The sequence below is a fragment of the Schistocerca gregaria genome, chromosome 1 (genome assembly GCF_023897955.1).
Source record: "Schistocerca gregaria isolate iqSchGreg1 chromosome 1, iqSchGreg1.2, whole genome shotgun sequence".
In the NCBI taxonomy this organism is placed as follows: Eukaryota; Metazoa; Arthropoda; class Insecta; order Orthoptera; family Acrididae; genus Schistocerca; species Schistocerca gregaria.
In genome coordinates this window covers 952,520,012-952,542,554 of record NC_064920.1, presented here as the reverse complement: position 1 = coordinate 952,542,554, position 22,543 = coordinate 952,520,012, and the positions used below count along the sequence as shown (strand labels likewise).

General features: G+C 43.2%; 1 protein-coding gene across 2 annotated transcripts in view; it reads left to right on the top strand.

Moving 5' to 3' along the window:
- Positions 1-22,543, top strand: part of LOC126276092 (putative tyramine receptor 2) — a 1,721,495-nt gene that overhangs the window by 521,393 nt on the left and 1,177,559 nt on the right. For both annotated transcript variants that reach the window (XM_049977249.1, XM_049977251.1), the window contains one exon: positions 12,137-12,191. The gene's annotated coding sequence lies outside the window, so the exon portion shown is untranslated. The remainder of the gene's footprint in view (positions 1-12,136; positions 12,192-22,543) is intronic.

The window sequence follows — 22,543 nt, the reverse complement described above, 5'->3', positions numbered from 1 at the left end:
CATTATACCTATGAAGGCGTTCAAAATAGTGAATGAGACAGCCGTCGAATTACAATAATAATTCCCTCACAGAAATTCAAACAATAAGACCTTAATGATAATGAACTTTTCTAAATTTGTAAATTAAACAGTTTTAAATAAACGAGCCATTTAGAATAATTAAAACAGTTATAGACAAATTTCTTCAAGCGAATTCAAATCAGAGGCATTAGGCAGATCGCCCAAGAGATAAATATTAACAAATATGACAATTGGCCTTTAGGGATTACCAAAAAGTTTTACACCAAAAAATTTCGAATAAAACTTAGAACAAGGATACGACATGTATTACACGTTAAAGGGAAAATTTCTCGTGCCAAGCCAGTTAATCAAAGGCCTCTTGGCCGACAGCAAAATTTTGTTTATACTACAAGTCAGGTAACATAAGAGATACAGCTTGAACACAGACAGGCAGGACGCGCGAATACAAACAAATAGCAGGCCGCGCGAAGAAATGTTTTGAGAGCCGTTGCACGGCCGTAAGTAAGCCAGGCGCACGTGGCAAGAAGCCGCTGATACGGAACACTCTTCCATCAACCTAGAAAGTACTGTTTACAAACCAGAAAGATATGTATATGGCTGTATTATACTTCAAGCAAAACTTACGGTTTAACTATGATTGCACATATATAGCCTCCCCTCCCCCCTAATAAAGCTGGCCAGTAGAATACAGATTAACACAAGTTGCTCAACAATCACACAGAGCAGACGGGGAAATGCACTAGGTCTATAACCACAGAGCAAAATAACATGGTATGCTTGACAACTCAATGAACATAAACACGAACAGTTGATCAGATAGCTTGTGGAGCATGATAATGGTGCACAGAGCTGAACTACTAGCTGCGCACCACATAGGCGACCAGCCATTCGCCTTCCGCTCAGTTCTGGCGACAAAGACTGAACGACGACCCGGAAAAGACGCCATGCCCCTATTGATGGGGTCCCTCCTCGCCCGCACCAACGTGGTGACCAGACCAAACGTTCTACTGTCACCTCCGTCAACATGTTAGTTATCTAATAGTTGGATCACAGTATGCTGGGCTGTGGTGTCATCCGTGCGTCTGGGTAAGACTACGCATTAACACGGTCCATCAGGTGATGGATAGTGGACGAAACGCGAGTGAGGGTAGCAATTTGAAGAGCAGAGGGAAAAAAGTGCCAAGGTTCGTGCCGTGGGAAGAAAAGCCTCTGCGACAGTGGGATAGGTAGTAAGAGTAGTAGTGGCTTAATAGCTGCGATAGTTCATGCAAGATTTTGTTTGTTAGTATGGGTATCATGCATCATTACCGTGGCAAGCGATGGCGATGTATACCAGTTTGCTGCAGCCTCTGCATTCCTTGAACAATCACGATCGTTATATAGTAGTGGGAGATCGGCCGTAGATCCTCTCACTATGTGGGGTGTGTGTGGAGCTTGTCTGCATGAAGTGTACGGAACGGCTTCCCTGTGTGGTAGCAGTTATTCAGCAAGTGTGTTTCAACTGGATATCCGGAAATGGTGTCTGACTAACAGGGGCTCACCTGTACCGTTGTGTTTGCGTGCACTTGGCCATAGATGCTAGGTCCTTACAAGTATGTCTTTTGGTCTTTTATGTTTCCATATATGGTTGTGGTCGTAGTTCCCCAGATTGAGAATAAACGGGTTCTGCGAATGTCTGGAGTTTCTGTATAATCGTGTGGTGAGTTTGTGGATTACCTCCGTGAGAGTCTCAAGTCGGTATTCCCGGTGAATGTCCGCGATGCGTGTGTATGGTGGAGCATTGCTTATGATTTTGAGTACTTTGTTTTTTATGATCTGCAGACGGCGCAGGCGTGTGGGCGCAGAGTATCCCCAGACATGAGCTGCGTACGTCACCAGGGGTCGGATAAAGTGTCATGTACATGGACCTCGATACCCTTCTGCTCAGTGTGCTACGCCTGTTGAGCATAGGGCGGAGCAAGCCGTGCCTATCCGCACCACGTGTCCGTTGCGCCAAGCGCTGCTGCTGCTCCCTGCTCCACACTGTGTGACAACTACACAGCCACTGCCTGCGTGCGACTTTAGGGGCCGCTTTTGAAGATTAAACGATGCAGCGATAACTGCAGGGAGTTGTTAGCTGAACGATATCGATAGTGGGAAGGTGAAAAGAGCTGCCACGGCTCACTGACCATCCAGTGCACTCCGTCCTCTTTGCAAACGACCGACATCTCCCACCTGATACCCGCCCTCGAGTGGAATTTCCGGTTGGAATGTGCCTCATTGTCCTCTGTCGGTATCTCAGTCTCTACCCACTGGAATTTTCCGCCTGTATTTCCTCCCACACCTCCCTCACCCTCCCCCCCCCCCCCCCCCGTGGATGGTGCCTAGACCATGGATTAGATCCGACCTATTCAAGGGTTCTAAGATCTCTTTCGCCCTATCATATTGTGGCGTACTGTGCGTTCTATTCTTGCAGAGTTCCAAGGTGCTACCATTTCCTAGACTGATCGTTATAAAACGTCTCCTGCTGGCATGGAACACAGTTTATTCCCAGGGTCATATAGTGCTGCCTGCTCTGTTTCCTTTGTCTGGATCCCGAGTGATGTGGGCATCCCAGGGAATGAACTGGTTGACCATTTGGCTAGAGAGGTAGACACTTACCCCACATTCCCTTTAATGAGTCAGGTGCAGAAATGCGTATTGACATTAAATCTTTCTTTGCCCAGAAGTGGAATGATATCTGATGCGCTACTCCTCTCAATAATAAACTCCACACAATCAAAAAGACTACTGCAGTTTGCGCTCTTTGTTCTGCTCCTTTCGGAAGACGTCGACTGTCTTATTTCGTCTACGCGTCGGTCATACCAGGCTCGCCCATTGTTCGCCCATTGTTTTCTCTTGAGTAATGAGCCACCCCTGCAATGTGGCTGTGGAGCTAGACGGATGGTATCCCATGTGTCGGTGGACTGTCCCATTCTTTTGGCCCTTCATACTAAGATACCCTCCCAGATTTCTTGCTTTTTAATATCATCAGACGATTCATGGATTGTGGAACTGGTCTTCAGCTTCCTGCAAAAATGTGATTTTTTTTTCTGTTATAAGGTTTTGTTTCATTGCTAGAGCAGGGGCAGGGTGATTGTGGTTGGGGCTCTCTTCATGCTTTCTGGGTCTGGGACCCATGACCGCTCCCCTTGCAAATATCGCTCTTTTATCCCTCCGTATATCCAGTTTTTAGATTCGGAATACCCTTTTATGCCCTCCACTGTGTGTTTTTTTAGCTTCCTCGGTTTATAGTTTGACCCCTCTGACTGCATCTGCCCTCTTTCTGCGGACACTTCCATCCTACGCAAGAACCTTTTGATTTGCGGGACTGGCGATCTCGCCATTTAGTCCCATAACCCCCGTCAACCATCAGTCATCTGTCAGATGGGGACGTTAAGGTAAGTGGCTCTATTCGAGAGCAGTAGGATATTTGCCGGCATTGGGTTTCAGCCTCTCTCTTCTGTCATCATCATACAACAAACGCTCATTTCCATCATACAACACAAACAAGACAGCACACTAAACATATCCAGATAACCGCCACTTATACTTACGGAACACCCTTAAACACACAGTTCACCCTTTGCCAAGGAAAGGAGCGAGGATGCGTGAAAAATGGGAAAAACCTTTTCAATTAGGCAGCTAAAATAGCAGTCAAAGCCATAAAACTATGTCTCTCTTTTCTTTTTTATGTTGGTATTATTATTACTATGTAAGGGATGTCTTGGCCTCATCAGAATAAAATAATATGCAGAAGGTATTGATGCACTGTGTGCCTTCAGGATCAGTGCTACTTTTTATCCAAATAGTTGGATATACACTCATAATTTTACTTAAGAGGTTTAATAATTTTGTAGGCTAATTGAAATCATCTTTAAATAACCCTTTCGTTTTGATTTTTGGTGGATATTATTCACACATACACAACCTCAGTATAGCAGATAAACCACGTGAAAACCATGTTCATTCACTAGGTTTCCCTCCTCATTCATCTTCAGTCTCTCGACATGTTATTTATGGGGCCGTTCGCAAACTACTATACCCAAGAGAGAGGAATTTGGCTGGGCAGTAATCCTGTTGTCACCAGATTATTAACATCCAGTTGATTTCGGAAAGCTAACAAACGAATGAAACGTTCTGTCAAAGCCTCTTGAAATGTCTTAACAAAAACCGGCCACATCTAATGCAGCAGGACGTCCTAAGGGAGCATGAATTTTCTACTTATCGCCAAGTTGGAGAGAGGAAAACATGAGTGAACATGGTCATAGTTATGTTGGCCACATTGTCAGCCCTACGGACAAGGAGATCACACATTCCTTACAGATCGTAATGCGTTCTAGAGATCCGATCTTACAACTGTATTAAGCTATTAACTGCATCTTGTTACACGAAGCGATTACAGGAATCGAAACATATGACGTCAGTAACAGAAAGTGGGAAGAAATCGGCAGGGAACTACTCGGTAAGAAGAACTTTTCGTCGTGCTCTTGATTAGCCTCCTACTGAGACTTGGCAATTACGTGTACTGCTTGTCTACCATAATTACATCTTCAACATCAAAATGCTGCACAAGCTAGTGCAATGGTTTTTTACATCAGTTAAACAAATTAACAATAATCTTCGAACTGTAGTTACCTGTTTTGCAACGGAAATGCCGTCGCAGTGTGACAAAAAATTAGATATGCCTCGTTTGAGGAGTCGCCTAGTCAGCATCAGTCATGCGATAATAACGGTTATAGCTGCAAACCATGTGTGCGCCGCACAATATCGGTTTATTTTTAAATCAAATTTCTACAGGCATCAATGAAAACGATTATTTATTTTTGGGTTGAAGCTCCTTTTTTCCGTGTTCGCTTAAACAATACGTATGATTTTGGATGGGGTCCGCCTTTAGAAAAGCACTATTTTTTTGATCCCAAACAGTTGCAACAGCTTCAGTGGGCTTTTGTTTTACGGCTGTTAAAGAATTTCTATACTGTATGTAAGCATTAATTTTTTTAATCGTAATCACACGTTTTTCAAGAAAACACATGGAATTTTGAATTCATACCTTTTTGCTAAATGGTGTGGTTTTCCTGATGTATTATGTATCTAGAGTGACTTCTTTCATAGTTTGTCGTCTCCAACCACATACTCCTTAAAGTAGACAAATAATTTAAGGCAGAATTACGATTTGAAAACTGTTATGGCTACGCCTGAAATCAGTATATGGTATGTGAAAGGTTGTGTGTGTGTGTGTGTGTGTGTGTGTGTGTGTGTGTGTGTCTTTGTCTACTCACATTTTGTGTGCCTATTTACATAATGTAAAACGACTCTTAACCAGTTACTATCGTATGAACATCAGTAATCCGAATACTAGCTACAAACAATAATTCACTAGAAGCTTAACTGCATCTGAATGTACCGCTAAAACAATGGAGGGTAACTCAAAGTTAGCCGGAAGCCTGCTTGGAGCGCGCTTTCGTAATCTGTGCAGCTCGTAATTGCGAAGTAAACGAGGGCAAGACTCACGAATTAACAGAATTAATCAGACAACCCAAGTTGCGCAGCATATTTCGCAAATTCTAAGCTGCTCAGATAAAGGAGAGAGCTAAATGCGAAACACGAAACTTACTTAGAACTCAGCGAAGATGTGCCACAACGCGCAAGTCAGCACCGAACGAAAATTTCAGAGAAAGGCTGCCACCATTGTCTCCCATATCAGGAAACGTGCTGATAGATTCCCCACGGTAAGTCTCGTAGAATACACCCTCTGAAACTAACTCTTAACTTTTCGAAAAATTCAAAGTGGAGGGAAGTCCCTCCAGCCATTGCCATAGCGAACAGAATTTCACTATATTTCTCAGAATACAGAGGAACCTTGCACAAATTTGCCGTTCTTGCTCACTGAACGCATTTGAACGTGCAAGAGGTTAGTATCGCCTCCTCACCAAGCTCCACTCATTGGTCGAGCACTTTTCGCTAAAGCACGAAGTCCGACAAGATTCGTATGATTGGGCAACAATAATTTCGAACGAAGGTAACGAATTTTTCCACGGCGACCTAGAAGTACCAAGTCGGCCTCGTCTGCGATTTGCGTACACGGAGGTAAATTCGTCAGGTCTGGGGCCTTGTCGGCTGCTCCTTTGAAAGGAGAAAACTGCTTTCAAAGCCGAAACACACGGCCAGGGGCTGACGGCAAAAGCTTTTTCCAAAATCATTGCCTACGATATGTACTTCTTTTCACCGAGCCTTTCTGAAGAACCTTCTCTGGCCAAGCCAGAACCACTAGGCAACCACTTGGCCCTTTCACTTCCCACAAAGACAAACTGAAACATACATGAAATTTATCTGCAGCTGCAAATGCATGCAACCGCCAGCACTATAATGGAATGTGAATAACGAAGACTTGTGCCGGACGGAACTCGAATTCGGGTTTCCCGCTTTACGGGAGAGGTCGACTTAATCGTTTTGATTGTCCGAGCATGACTCAGGGGCAGTTCCAGACTTAATTATGTTGTCCTTCATGCGCCACAATTTGCACTCGTACACTCATACGTACGCTACTGGCCATTAAAATTGCTACACCAAGGAGAAATGCAGTTGATAAACGGGTATACATTTGACAATTTATTATACTAGAACTGACATGTGATTGCATTAACACGCAATATGGGTGCATAGATCCTGAGGAATCAGTACCCAGAACAACCACCTTTGGCCATAATAACGGCCTTGATACGCCTGGACATTGAGTCAAACAGGCCTTTGAAGGCGTGTACACGTACAGCTGCCCATGCAGCCTCAACATGATACCACAGTTCATCAAGGGTAGTGACTGGCGTATTGTGACGAGCCAGTTGCTCGGCCACCATTGACCAGACGTTTTCAATTGAAGCGAGAGCTGGAGAATGTGCTGGACAGGGCCGCTGTCGAACATTTTCTGTGTCCAGAAAGGCCCGTACAGGACCTGCAACATGCGGCCATGCATTATCCTGCTGAAATGTAGGATTTCGCAGGGATCGAATGAATGGTAGAACCACGCTTAGTAACACATCTGAAATGTAACGTCCACTGTTCAAAGTGCCGTCAATGCGAACAAGAGGTGACCGAGACGTGTAACCAATGGCACCCCTTACCATCACGCCGGGTGATAAGCCTGTATGGCGATGACGAATACACTCTTCCAATGTGCGTTCACCGCAATGTCGCCAAACATGGATGCGACCATCATTATGCTGTAAACAGAACCTGGATTCATTCGAAAAAATTACGTTTTGCCCTTCGTGCACTCAAGTTCGTCGTTGAGCACACCATCGCAGGCGCTCCAGTCTGTGATGCAGCGTCAAGGGTAACCGCAGCCATGGTCTCCAGGCTGATGGTCCATGCTGCTGGAAACGTCGTCCGACTGTTCATGCAGGTGGTGGTTGTCTTGCAAACGTCCCCATCTTTTGACTCAGGGATCGAGACGTGGTTGATTTCTCCGTTACAGCCGTTTGGATGAGATGCCTGTCATCGTGACTGCTAATGATACGAGGCCGTTGGGATCCAGCACGGCGTACCTTATTACCCTCCTGAACCCACCGATTCCATATTCTGCTAACAGTCATTGGACCTAGACCAACGCGAGCAGCAATGTAGCGATATGATAAACCGCAATCGCGATAGGCTACAAAAGGATCTTTATCAAAGTCGGAAAGGTGATGGTACGCAATTCTCCTCCTTACACGAGGCATCACAACAACGTTTCACCAAGCAACGACGGGCAACTGCTGTTTGTGTATGAGAAATCGGTTTGAAACTTTCCTCATGTCAGCACGTTGTAGGTGTCGCCACCGGCGCCAGCCTTGTGTTAATGCTCTGAAAAGGGTATCATTTGTGTATCACATCATCTTCTTCCTGTCGGTTAAATTTCACGTGTGCAACACGTCATCTTCGTGTTGTAGCAATTTTAACGGCTAGTAGCGCATTTCCCATACAGAGAAGGACATTTTAATTGAGAGTCACTGCCTCGTATCAACGAATGGATATTGTAGTGCTTGGATTGTTACAGAAGAACGATGCAATGTTCCTTCGGACAAGCATTCATACAACTGAGAAATCAGGATTCGATTCCTGGTCCGGAACCAATTGTCATTGTCACTATTTCATTATGCAGCCGACGTTATCCGTATTCGCAACTGTGAATACATTTCGCGTATTTCATGACGGCTGCAGTCGCCGCAGTGTCCGTTAAGAAACATTGCACCGTACTTTTTAACATCACAAGCATTGCAATATCGTATAAACTGAAACCTTTCTCCAGAGCTAGTCAGCCTTGTGCTCTCGTTAAACATAGCCAAAAGTGTGAAAATCAAATGAATAAACATCACATAGCGATATGTGACTACAGCGCCATCACGGAAAACCTTCGCACCGTAAATCGGATGATGATGTGGGGGTGCCCAACTGCAGGGTCATCAGCGCCCGTATAAAGTCCCAATTTTGACACTGTTCAATCTAGCCATTATCACGAATGATGATGATGATGAAGTTATGAGGACAAGACAAACAGCCCGTCCCCGGTCAGAGAAAATTCGCCACCCGGCTAGGAATCAAACCCGCGAGACGCCGTGATCCGCAGGCAGCTACGCTAGCCACTAGAGCACGAATACGGACCCGCAAAGCGGAGGAAACTGCAAGTGAGTCTGCTACAGATGTACCACTTGAAAGGGACGATTAAGACACCTTTTACAATTGAAACTATCTTGACAGATTAAAACTGTGTGCCGGACCGAGAGTCGAACTCGAGAACTTTACCTTCCGCGTGCAAGTGCTCTTCCAACTGAGCTACCCAAGCACGACTCACACTCCATCCTCACAGCTTTACTTCCACCAGTACCTCGGCTCCTACTTTCCAAACTTCACAGAAGCTCTTCTGCGAACCAAGCAGAACTAGCACACCTGGAAGAAAGGAAATTGCGGAGACATGGCTTAGCCACAGCCTGGGGGATGTCTTCAGAATGAGATTTTCGCTCTGAGCGCTGTTACGAAAGTTTCTGTGAAGTTTAGGAGACCAGGTGCTGGCGGAAGTAAAGCTGTAAGGACGGGTTGCGAGTCGTGCTTGGGCAGCTCAGTTGGTAGAGCACTTGTCCTCGAAAGGTAAAGGTCCCAAGTTCGAGTCTCGGTCTGGCACACAGTTTTAATCCGCCAGGAAAGTTTCATAACGGCGCACACTCCGCTGCAGAGTGAAAATCTCATTCTGGACCAGTTACGATTATCACACCGCTCCTATTCTTCATAGGGCGTTTTTTCTAGCGAAATATTATCGCTGGGTCCATGAAGACTGCGTTGTTGGAGGAAACAGTTTTATTTGTTCGCTAAATGAAAGCAAAATGAAGTCTCTCGTATTCAAAAACCTTACCCTCATTTCTGTGAATTAATTAGTATACTGGAAATTGGTTTGTAGTTGTAAGAATGACAATTTCATGGTGAAATAGAATATTAGATATTATACGTGATAAAAGGCACTCTTCATGTAAAAATAATTCGATCTTCGTTGCGCAGATGTTTTTAAACTCACTTTCAAACATTTTAACAGGACATCCTTGTATTCTACTGTTCGAAGGTTTTATTTGAGCGTATCAACCAATAGAAAAGTAATTATTGTGCTTTAAGCATTCAAAATGCTCTTAGAGTTTTTTACTGAAATACGGTTGCCGCTATTCTCTGTAGTACTGTCACATTTGTAGAGTTAAACCATTTTGCCTGAAGGAAGTGAATTATGATCTGAAACTGGCCCAGATTTCACAGTAGATTATAATCATACAACCACTGTAAGCTAAATGATTAGTTGTATTCAACAATGAGTTTTGAGAATAACTGTGCTAATTTCAGTTCGTGCCACATGAATTTCTTAAAAATAACCTTCTGATATTAACTACAGTAGTTCTGAAGTAACGACTATTTACAAGGCAAAAATAATTACTTTCTCATAATTTCTTACGGTCTGCAGTTAAGACATCGGTGGGAGACGAAAGTAAGAAGTAGTAACGTAGTAAACAAAGGAAACAATTAATCTGAATTTAGTCCTGTAATTCATAAGAGTCAGTTGAGTAAAATAAGTTATTGGTTAACTTTACAAACAATTCACAGCGGATCCACTCCTTTCTCTCGGATAAGAAAACCACTAGAAAAATTCCAGTCAGGTCGTATCATGTCACGGAAGGCAGTCGTAAAACGGAGCTGATTAACTAGGTATACAACAATTCCACACTCTCTATTGAAGTCAGGATGTGCTAATTTCTCTGGCTTCATTGATATTTTTAGTTTGGGTTTCTGTATATAACCAGTAATGTCAACTAAATACGGTTATCAAGAGAAAGCTTCTGCAGGATGCCATTTACTTCCTCGTGATTCTCCCACGAATCTTAACATGTAGGATTTATTCCACACAGTAGAGTCTGCAAGGTATCATAAGACTCAAGGTTCGTTACGGTTGCGTGTTCACGATTTGTATGCGGACCAAACTCGAATGTTGACTTTGACTTTTTTTTAGATCACAGCCGGACGGGGTGACCGAGCGATTCTACGCGCTACAGTCTGGAACCGCCAGACCGCTACGGTCGCAGGTTCGAATCCTGCCTCGGGCATGGAAGTGTGTGTTGTCCTTAGGTTATTTAGGTTTAAGTAGTTCTAAGTTCTAGGGGACTGATGACCTCAGAAGTTAAGTCCCATATTGCTCAGAGCAATTTGAACCATTTTTCTAGGCTATAAATGCAAAATGAAACCTGGTCCAAAATTATACTCAGAACTACTTTTACATTGACAGATACATATGAAACACTGCTTGCGCTATTTACAAATAAACAAGACACACCATTACCAGTAGGTAGCAAATTAATTTAACATTTGCATGAAAGGAATATTAGGTACTAGCGTCCTTCCGACACACACACACACTTACTACCACTTTATTTAACTTCAGTGTCACATGAAACCATGACATGGGATCGGGTGGAAGGCTAACGTTACACGGTTTTCTTTCTCTGCACAAAGTATGACAATGCAGCTTCTAAATATTATACACCTTTCACCCACGTTGTGAGGATTTTTACTTATTGGAGGTAAAAGTTAAATTACCTAGAAAGTACTCTTTCGTTCCATAATGAATCACAAGTATTTTTGGCCCTAGATTTTAGGCAAAATTAAACTGTCACTTTACAATTAAATGATATTTAATCCGAATATTGTAGTATATTTAGATCCAGACAACGTCACAATTGACCGAATGAAAGGATACAGTTTACAAATTAAAAAGGAGCTTGAGACAACTGTATAACTTCAACTTAGGAAACAGCTCCTCACTGAAGTTTGTAGGAGAATTTAGGTTACAAAAAAAAGTGTTGAACTGATTTGTTTGCCTTGAGTGACTGCCATCAGTTTTCTAGGCTCCCCTTCTTCTTATCTCTTCGGTGTTCTAAATGCATTTACAACTCAAATCTGTTACTTCGGACTATAGAGTAAGTTTTCCCTCTGATACAAGGTTGCCACTCAGACTCAGTATATCAAGACGATCGGTCGGCACCGCAAACCTCGAACTTACGGAATTTCCATTTTTGACTTTTCAGTTCTTTGTCTTTTTGTATTTACTTTTCTGATAATCAAATATATTTCGAAGTTCTTTCTCTGGGAGAGGTCCGATGAGGGTTAATTAATAACGGGCTTATATATGTGCACAAAATAACTCTTAATTAATAAACTTAGATAGTTTTCTCACAACCGCGTAATTTAAGTACTGTGTTATTCACGATGAACAAGTATAATGGATACCTTTTGATTTCTCTCGTAAGCCCACTTTATATGTCGAAAGCTAATGAAAACTAACTACGTTTTTAATTTCTCAAATGTGTATTGTGTGAGCCAATGACATTTGTGTGTCTTTTGGTTAGATAAATCATCACATTATTTTTAATTTGGCACATTAATTGGAAAATAAGAAGAATATTCACTAATTTGACGTGATTGATTGTCTTGGATTCGGACAGTTTTCTGTAGTTCCGTATTACATGGAATTAAAACTTTTCTTTTTGTCATTATTGCTTGGAATAGTAACATTATTGTAATATTCTTCCAGGACGAGATGACACGAGAGCCGCAAGACTGCATTCTTCATCTCCGGCGATGAACAGGTTAGAATTAATTTGATAATTAAACGTAACAAGTAAACGTACTCCTTATGATTGGTATCGTGAAAAGACAGTATCTATTTTTGCAATGGAACTTGTGGTTTACCTGAACTGTGATTTGCAGAAATTTATAGACTTATTATTCACTTGAAAGATTATTAAAATATGGTAACACCTAATCATAACTGAATTTAACTGTGAAGTGTTCCTGTTCTGTGCTGTTCTTATACAGTGTTGCTTCTACGAACCGTTTGTACCATAACACTGCTCTTGCACCGCACCATCACTGCTTTAGTACTTTCTGGACGGCGTCGCAACGACTCCGTCGATCAGACACGTCCGCTTTCATGTGTCCAGAGCCCGTTAACACGCTATTTCTCCGTCGTCTTCCGGTTGCGATATTGCTATGGTCCCAAGATAAACGCACACTGTTTCGCAATCATACGACGATCATTTCCAGTCTTTGCCTCTCAGCAACAACACAGAAGGTTATTTTCTTTGGTATACATATCATGCAGCCAGCACATACGGCACTAGCAATACGATTGATGAATGTTAGCATATTTAACACATAGTAACAGATATGTGTACGTTATAATGTATTAGAAGGTACTTGGTTATTAGGTAAGTTCTGGTATTTTCGCATTCAAAGATAGTCGTGAAATTAGTAGGAAATGTGTAATTTTCACTGAAGCGCCAAAGAAACCGGTGTAGGCAAGCGTTTTCAAATACAGGGATGTGTGCACAAACAGAATACGGCCCTGTGGTTTGAAACACACATATAAGACAAGTATCTGGCACAGTTGTTAGATCGATTACTGCTGCTACAATGGCAGGTTATCAAGATTTTAGTGAGTTTGAACGTAACGTTATAGTCGCCGGATGAGCGATGGGACACAGGACCTCCGAGGTAGCGATGACGTAGATATTATCAAATCTCCGACATCACTGCGGCCGGAGAAATCCAGCCAGAAGGGAGACAACGACGACTGAAGAGAATTGTTCAGAATGATAGAAATGCAATCCTTCCACAAATTTCTGCAGATTTCAGTGCTGGGATATCAACAAGTGTCAGCGACCAAACCATTCAACGTAACTTCATCGATATTTGCTTTGGGAGCCAAAAGCATACTCGTGCAAAAAAATGGTTCAAATGGCTCTGACACTGTGGGACTTAACATCTATGTTCATCAGTCCCCTAGAACTTAGAACTACTTAAACCTAACTAACCTAAGGACATCACACAACACCCAGCCATCACGAAGCAGAGAAAATCCCTGACCCCGCCAGGAATCGAACCCGAGAACCCGGGCGTGGGAAGCGAGAACGCTACCGCAAGACCACGAGATGCGGGCATACTCGTGCACGCTTGATGACCTGCGCAACACAAAGCTTTGCGCCTCGCCTGGGTCCGTCAACACCGACATTAGACTGTGGATGACTGGAAACATGTTGCCTGGTCGGACGAGTCTCGTTTCAAATTGTATCGGGCGGGTTTGCATGTACGAGTATGGAGACAACGTCATGAATCCATGGACACTGTATGTCAACAGGGTACTGTTCAAGCTAGTGGAGGCTCTATAGTGGTGTGGCGCGTGTGCAGTTGAAGTGGTATGGGGCGCCTGATACGTCTAAATACGACTCTGACAGGTGTCACGTATGTAAGTATTCTGCCTGATCACCTGCATCCATTCATGTCCATTGTGTATTCCAACGGACAATTTCGAGCAGGACAAGTCGACACCCTGCATGTCCAGAATTGCTACTGCGTGGCTCCAGGAATACATCCGAGTTTAAACACTTTCGGAGGCCACCAAACTCATCAGACAGGAACATTATTGAGCACGTTTGGGATGACTTGCAACTTGCTGTTCCGAAGAGATCTCCACCCTCCGTACTCTTAAGGATTTATGGAAAGCCCAGCTGGATTTATGGAGTCTGTTCTCTCCAGGACTACTTCAGACATTAGCAGTGTCCATGACAAGTCGTGTTGCGGCATCTCTGCGTAGTCCTGGGGCACTACACGATATTAGGCAGGTGTATCAGTTTCTTTGGCTCTTCAGTGTACTTTGATTGGTTTCTTGTACAAAGGTACTTCTTGTTCCTACTTTGCTCGTACGAAAAGAGCATAATTATTAACCTGTATCGCCATATGACGTTGAGTATCACGAACTATTTGGAAAATCTCTTACGTTACCTTATTCAACATCACTGGCGAAATTCCCATGAGACCATGATCTTACGTAAGGAGGTGTGGAATGGGTTCGATTACAAGAATTCACATTGTACCACTGGTAGCCTCTCTTTCAGTGTCCCTCTGTTCACCCTTTCTTCCATGCTCCAATACCCTTGCCTCAAGTTCAGGAATGTGGCGGGATACTTTAAAATTGAAGTACTTCTCTTGTTTTGCTTGTTTTGTGTAGGTCCATTTCCTGTAGCAGTTGGAGGCCTTGCTGCTGTGAAATGAATGAAGACATTCATCAGATTTCCATACTAAAACAGTTAAACAGCCCTCCGCACTATGTTCACAAAATGAATATTGGTCAGATGTAGGGGTCTGATGGAACACTTAACGAGTTAGACATTGTCAAAAACTTGTTCAGTCCAACCGGCTTGACCAACGGGATGACTTCAATGATAACTACCGCTTCTGCGGTGAACAAAGACTTGTTCTGGCTGAGTATGTACAACTTTTCTGCTTGGAGATTATAATAAAGGAAATCTCTACCGCCATTCAATTGATCACTTCAACTGTCTTGAATACATTCATAATGTTCGAGGACTTACTGTCAGGCAGCAGATTCTGAACATACACTCCTGGAAATGGAAAAAAGAACACATCGACACCGGTGTGTCAGACCCACCATACTTGCTCCGGACACTGCGAGAGGGCTGTACAAGCAATGATCACACGCACGGCACAGCGGACACACCAAGAACCACGGTGTTGGCCGTCGAATGGCGCTAGCTGCGCAGCATTTGTGCACCGCCGCCGTCAGTGTCAGCCAGTTTGCCGTGGTATACGGAGCTCCATCGCAGTCTTTAACACTGGTAGCATGCCGCGACAGCGTGTACGTGAACCGTATATGCTGTTGACGGACTTTGAGCGAGGTCGTATAGTGGGCATGCGGGAGGCCGGGTGGACGTACCGCCGAATTGCTCAACACGTGGGGCGTGAGGTCTCCACAGTACATCGATGTTGTCGCCAGTGGTCGGCGGAAGGTGCACGTGCCCGTCGACCTGGGACCGGACCGCAGCGACGCACATATGCACGCCAAGACCGCAGGATCCTACGCAGTGCCGTAGGGGACCGCACCGCCACTTCCCAGCAAATTAGGGACACTGTTGCTCCTGGGGTATCGGCGAGGACCATTCGCAACCGTCTCCATGAAGCTGGGCTACGGTCCCGCACACCGTTAGGCCGTCTTCCGCTCACGCCCCAACATCGTGCAGCCCGCCTCCAGTGGTGTCGCGACAGGCGTGAATGGAGGGACGAATGGAGACGTGTCGTCTTCAGCGATGAGAGTCGCTTCTGCCTTGGTGCCAATGATGGTCGTATGCGTGTTTGGCGCCGTGCAGGTGAGCGCCACAATCAGGACTGCATACGACCGAGACACACAGGGCCAACACCCGGCATAATGGTGTGGGGAGCGATCTCCTACACTGGCCGTGCACCTCTGGTGATCGTCGAGGGGACACTGAATAGTACACGGTACATCCAAACCGTCATCGAACCCATCGTTCTACCATTCCTAGACCGGCAAGGGAACTTGCTGTTCCAACAGGACAATGCACGTCCACATATATCCCGTGTCACCCAATGTGCTCTAGAAGGTGTAAGTCAACTACCCTGGCCAGCAAGATCTCCGGATCTGTCCCCCATTGAGCATGTTTGGGACTGGATGAAGCGTCGTCTCACGCGGTCTGCACGTCCAGCACGAACGCTGGTCCAACTGAGGCGCCAGGTGGAAATGGCATGGCAAGACGTTCCACAGGACTACATCCAGCATCTCTACGATCGTCTCCATGGGAGAATAGCAGCCTGCATTGCTGCGAAATGTGGATATACACTGTACTAGTGCCGACATTGTGCATGCTCTGTTGCCTGTGTCTATGTGCCTGTGGTTCTGTCAGTGTGATCATGTGATGTATCTGACCCCAGGAATGTGTCAATAAAGTTTCCCCTTCCTGGGACAATGAATTCACGGTGTTCTTATTTCAATTTCCAGGAGTGTAGAATTTGAAGATGGACTGTCGTGTGTCTGAGGTCACCATCATGTATAGCACATCACAGATAGTAGAAAGTGGCTGGGTTTGTTGAACAAGCGGTCACCATGTGGTGAAAAGATTAGATAAAAGCAACAGCCATCTCTGGGGAAATCCCCACACTGATCGTCAACATTCCTAAATTTCAAATATTTCGACGCTGCAGCAGACCTCGGTCTGTAATCCAAGATGGTTTTGAAGCGGATCAGTATTCCAGATTTACCATCCACTGTGCCATGGCAAGTTACTCTTCCCATGAGGGCTTCATTAATGACGGACTTATGTATGACCACAGAATAACTCTCACTTAACACAAATAAATACATTTCAGAACAGAATAGATTTGTACTTAACGTGCAGTTTATCAGTTTATTTTTTATTTATTCGTATGGCTAGCCCCCACCCCTCGTCGGGCAAACCGTTAGTCGGGTGGCCCGGTCTTTAAATTTGACGCCACTTCGGCGACCTGCAGTCCATGAGGATGATAGGATGATGATGAGGACAGCCCACCATCCACTCGCTGGGCGGAGAAAATTCTCCGACCCAGTCGGGAATCAAACCCGGGCCCATAGGATTGACAATCGGACACGCTGACCATTCAGCTATCGGGGGCGGACATCGTGCAGTAAAATATTAAGAAAGTTAGTTATGCTCTTTGAATTACTTACTCATTCAATGGATAAACAGTGTCGTCCTCCCGTAAAAGTGTCTACTTCATAATACTTATATAGCTTTTCTTTCCTGTTACGTTGCGACATCTGGTTACACATCGAGTGTACTCCAACACAAAATTACTAAGATATATTAAAGTTTAAAGGTTTCTGATCTACAGACAGCGCATTACAACCCAGAAGTGGAGTTTTAACGAAATTTTCATAGAATTCACACGCATTCACGTGCACGGAAAAGTGAAATCAGAATGGTCATGAAGTACCCACCTACTTCTACTTCTACACGACTACTCTGCAATTCACATTTAAGTGCTTGGCAGAGGGTTCATCGAACCACAATCATACTATCTCTCTACTATTCCACTCCCGAACAGCGAGCGGGAAAAACGAACACCTAACCCTTTCTGTTCGAGCTCTGATTTCTCTTATTTTATTTTGATGATCATTCCTACCTATGTAGGTTGGGCTCAACAAAATATTTTCGCGTTCGGAAGAGAAAGTTACTGACTGAAATTTCGTAAAAAGGTCTCGCCGCGACGAAAAACGTCTATGCTGTAATGACTTCCATCCCAACTCGTGTATCATATCTGCCACACTCTCTCCCCTATAACGTGATAATACAAAACGAGCTGCCCTTTTTTGCACCCTTTCGATGTCCTCCGTGAATCCCACCTGGTAAGGATCCCACACGGCGCAGCAATATTCTAACAGAGGACGAACGAGTGTAGTGTAAGCTGTCTCTTTAGTGGACTTGTTGCATCTTCTAAGTGTCCTGCCAATGAAACGCAACCTTTGGCTCGCCTTCCCCACAATATTATCTATGTGGTCCTTCCAACTGAAGTTGTTCGTAATTTTAACACCCAGGTAGTTAGTTGAATTGACAGCCTTGAGAATTGTACTATTTATCGAGTAATCGAATTCCAACGGATTTCTTTTCGAACTCATGTGGATCATCTCACACTTTTCGTTATTTAGCGTCAACTGCCACCTGACACACCATACAGCAATCTTTTCTAAATCGCTTTGCAACTGATTCTGGTCTTCGGATGACCTTACTAGACGGTAAATTACAGCATCATCTGCGAACAATCTAAGAGAACTGCTCAGATTGTCACCCAGGTCATTTATATAGATCAGGAACAGCAGAGGTCCCAGGACGCTTCCCTGGGGAACACCTGATATCACTTCAGTTTTACTCGATGATTTGCCGTCTAATACTACGAACTGCGACCTTCCTGACAGGAAATCACGAATCCAGTTGCACAACTGAGACGATAACCCATAGCTCCGCAGCTTGATTAGAAGTCGCTTGTGAGGAACGGTGTCAAAAGCTTTCCGGAAATCTAGAAATACGGAATCAACTTGAGATCCCCTGTCGATAGCGGCCATTACTTCGTGCGAATAAAGAGCTAGGTGCGTTGCACAAGAGCGATGTTTTCTGAAGCCATGCTGATTACGTGTCAATAGATCGTTCCCTTCGAGGTGATTCATAATGTTTGAATACAGTATATGCTCCAAAACCCTACTGCAAACCGACGTCAATGATATAGGTCTGTAGTTAAATGGATTACTCCTACTAAATAAAATTATTTTGCGTTTGTTTCTGATGGATTTGGAAGAAATGGTATTGAGCCTAGCTACAACGACCTTGTGATCACTAATCCCTGTATCAGTCATGATGCTCTCTATCAGCTCTGGATTGTTTGTGGCCACGACACTAATTATCTCGCACATAGGATTATTTCTGTAGGAGTAGACTCAAATTGTCAATCATGCTCGGTGGAAACACAGGCAAAGCTCTTAACGAGGGCTGTGGAAGCTGGGAATTTTATCGAATGTGGACAAGCGATTATGGTCTCTGCTAGTAACCAGTATCAATCCTCTTACGTTGAGGTCTCTACATGTAAAAAATTCAAACTCACGCTGCGATATAGACTATGTGCGACACTGGATAAGCTGATTTAGCGGAAGTAGGATTTAAGTTTAAAACTACCGTATTAGAATGTTGCCAGCGGCAGTTCATCAATGTAGGTGCATTTCTAACCTTTTACTTGTGATTGGTAATGGGTACTTAATCTTGTGTAACACAGAGTTATTAGGGTTTGGCTGACCCAGGTGTGTAGTATTAAATTTCTCGTGAGCTGCTGAGCTGAAACTAGTGAATGTGAAATTGGATCATGTGATCTACTTTGATAAATTTACATCCATTATATGATTTTAAGTTACTACGTTGAGCACTACGTGATACTTTGCCTTGTGACTTTCGCAGAAAGGATAGGTCTTTTGAGGATAAAATCCGCATTATACTAAAATCCGTTCATTATCACAAATCCACCAAACGCGATCAAGAAAATGATGAATAAGAAAAAGTAAAACGCTCTTCTAGATACACGGTTTCCTTGAGAGACACTCATACTTTATCTGCATACCGAATGTATTACTACCTCTTAGATTGCAAAAACATAATTGCCTCTTAGCAGCAAATGATCCTTACGAAATTAGGAGCATCACGACAGATGCAGGGATTAATTAGACAAGGTTGTTGCAGCTAGCTCACAGAAAGAAGTGATCCAACAAATAAGAAAATAGTGTAATTTTTTTGCATCTAAAAAATTTAATTCAATAAAATCAGCAGTTTCTTTTTTTCAGTGGCAATTTTGGATGTTAAAGGAAATATTATGTAAGGCACTACACACATTTATTTGTTTATGAATCAACTATTTCTTAGAATATCTGGTGCAATACAGGTAACCGTGGCAATCCTCAATGGTTCTGCCTCCCACTTAGCGATAACATAACAGGCGGCCAGTACGTCTCGCCCAGAAATGTTGGTTGTGAAGCTCGCCGTCATTTCACCTACGAATAGCACATACAATGAAATTATTCTATCATACTGCAAAAATTAATGAAATGCTTTTAAAAAAACGTACTGGGAGACATCACATCAGTTCTGTTAAAACACTGCACTTCGAATAATCATTGCGATTAGCACTTAGCTGAGTTACGGTACAGACTTTCATAGCTCTACATTTTGTCGTGCTAATATTGGTTACTTATTTTTGAACAAAAGCAACGAATTTACCTTTTATGTAATGGTAATGTTAACACACTCTGTCGTTGAGGTCCCCATCAGGAACAGCTGCACATGGAAGGTCTCAAGGCAAGAGAGGCCACACGGAGTCTGTAATCTGAGAGAATAAATGTTACGAAGAATATCGCATAGGATATGCGTAGCTCAGCAACCTCCGAGAACCGTGGCTTCGTCTTGTTTATTTCTAAAAACCCTCTTCAATATCCCCTGTCCCCTTAGCTCGAATACAAAACTCACGTGTCACAACAATGTACTGTAGGACACTTGGTATTTTTCTCAAAAGCACATATACAGATCATTCAAAATTTGACACAAAAGAGTCATTTTTATGAGTGTCATGTCATGTTGTTAGGATAATGGTCAAAAACACTATTGAAGTGAGTAGTTGCAGCTACAGGGTACAGGAAACAACGTACACAAGTACAGTCATAAAGGAGACATAGAAAACACTATTATTATGTGACTCAAACGAGGCAGGTGCGCCGTTTGCTGGCTAGGAGTCCGTGAAGGATCTTATGATGTGCTTCCCATGGGGCAACGTTTGCAGTTGTTATGACTGGTTCGTGTGCTACATGCTGAGACTGGAATTTTATAAATAGCACAGTTAATTCCTACTTCTAGGGAGGGTAAGTTTTCCTTGCTGTTAGCAGTGTTTACGTCTTTTGTTAAACAACCTTAGCAGTTAAGTCCCATAAGATTTCACACACATTATAACATTTTTTTTGTTAAACAATTAAATGTTTAATTTTCGGTACAAGTTTCTGCAGCACTATTCACTTATTTAGTCGTAATAATCACAAAGTTACTCGACGAGACCGTTCCGGCGTTTTTGAGGCTATCAAGTGTACCTTAGCCTGAAGATGGCAAGTAAGAAACTTGCTGAAACGTTGCTGGAGAACAACTCATTGACTCGGCTGTCAACCCGAGAAGAATTTATCATCAAGATTCGCCGAGAAAGCCTGCATTCTCATTCAGGTATAATATTATTCCTTAGTCTGAGATCAATTTTTATCTTTACGCATGGTACATTACGCTCACGTCTTGGCTGATATGATGCTGTCCATTTTACATCTTGGAGTGTACCAGCTGTCTTTCTGTTATCTTAAGATCATGTTATTTTTATGTAATTTTATTTGCGTAACCTGGGTAAAATTGTCTTTGACAGCTGCGAGTCTACCGGTGCTATATGTTTACAACGGTAATCACACTTCGCAGAAAATCAGTGAGTACGTTTAAGTTCCAGAAAAAGTATTTTGTAATTTTACGTACATGATAAATGCCCTATTGTTTTTTTCTCGTGTTAGTTTATCCTTTTTCTGTTATAATATCAACAAGATTGTTCTCGTTAAGGGTGTCTTCTGGGTATTTTCCTGTGGAAGTGTAAATTTCCGTTTCCTCCCAAAATACCCAGTAGACATCATTTACGAAGAAACAGATCTTACACGCAAACAATACCTGGAAAATTTTATTTTGGTCATAAAACTAAAAGGATAAATTATCACAACTAACACAAAACAATAAGACATTTATTGTTTACATAAAACCCAAAAAATATTGTCTGTTTAGATGGAATGATCGTATGGTATTGGATTTTTTTTAATTATCTGGAGAGGCAGCCTACACAAGGGAGTGACTATTCAGCAGCCACAACAGACGTGTCTGGGAACTACAAGATCGACGAGCAGATGGTAAGTTCCACCATCAATAGAGATTTATTCTAAATATGTGAGCTGGTAGTATTCACAACCATGTTGTCGGACCGTATCTTCTGCTTAACAGACCGAGTGGAGAAAATTATCTTATCTTTCTCCGTGAAGTAGGACCAGAAATGTTGGAGAATGTACCGCTAGCAGTCAGGGAACGATTATGGTTCCAGCGTGATGGGATGCCACAACAATTTTGCAGTTGTCTTCAGAGAACATTTAGAGAACGATTCCCCGATTGCTGGATTGGGAGATATGTGCCAACACGTTCGCTCACCCTCATTCCTATGGATTTCGTTTTGTAGGGGGGAGATGGTTTCGTTGTGGGAGACACCGACAGACATTCCAGGACTGCTGGTTACCCTTTCGGCTAAAGCTGCAGTTGTTATTCGTGAAACGCCTGGTTGTTTTGATCGTGTTACACAATCATTAGCATGCAGACGCCAGTTCTGCATTAATTTAAACGGACCATTTCAGCAACATCTCTAAAACAAAATTCATCACTCAGTAGTTTGACGAGCGTTTCTTAACGTCACCACTGTCAAAGTTTTCATAACTTCTTTTTTATTATACGCTGTATAACTGTCACTTGCACAGTTCGTTATAAGAGAGATGAGTGGCCAA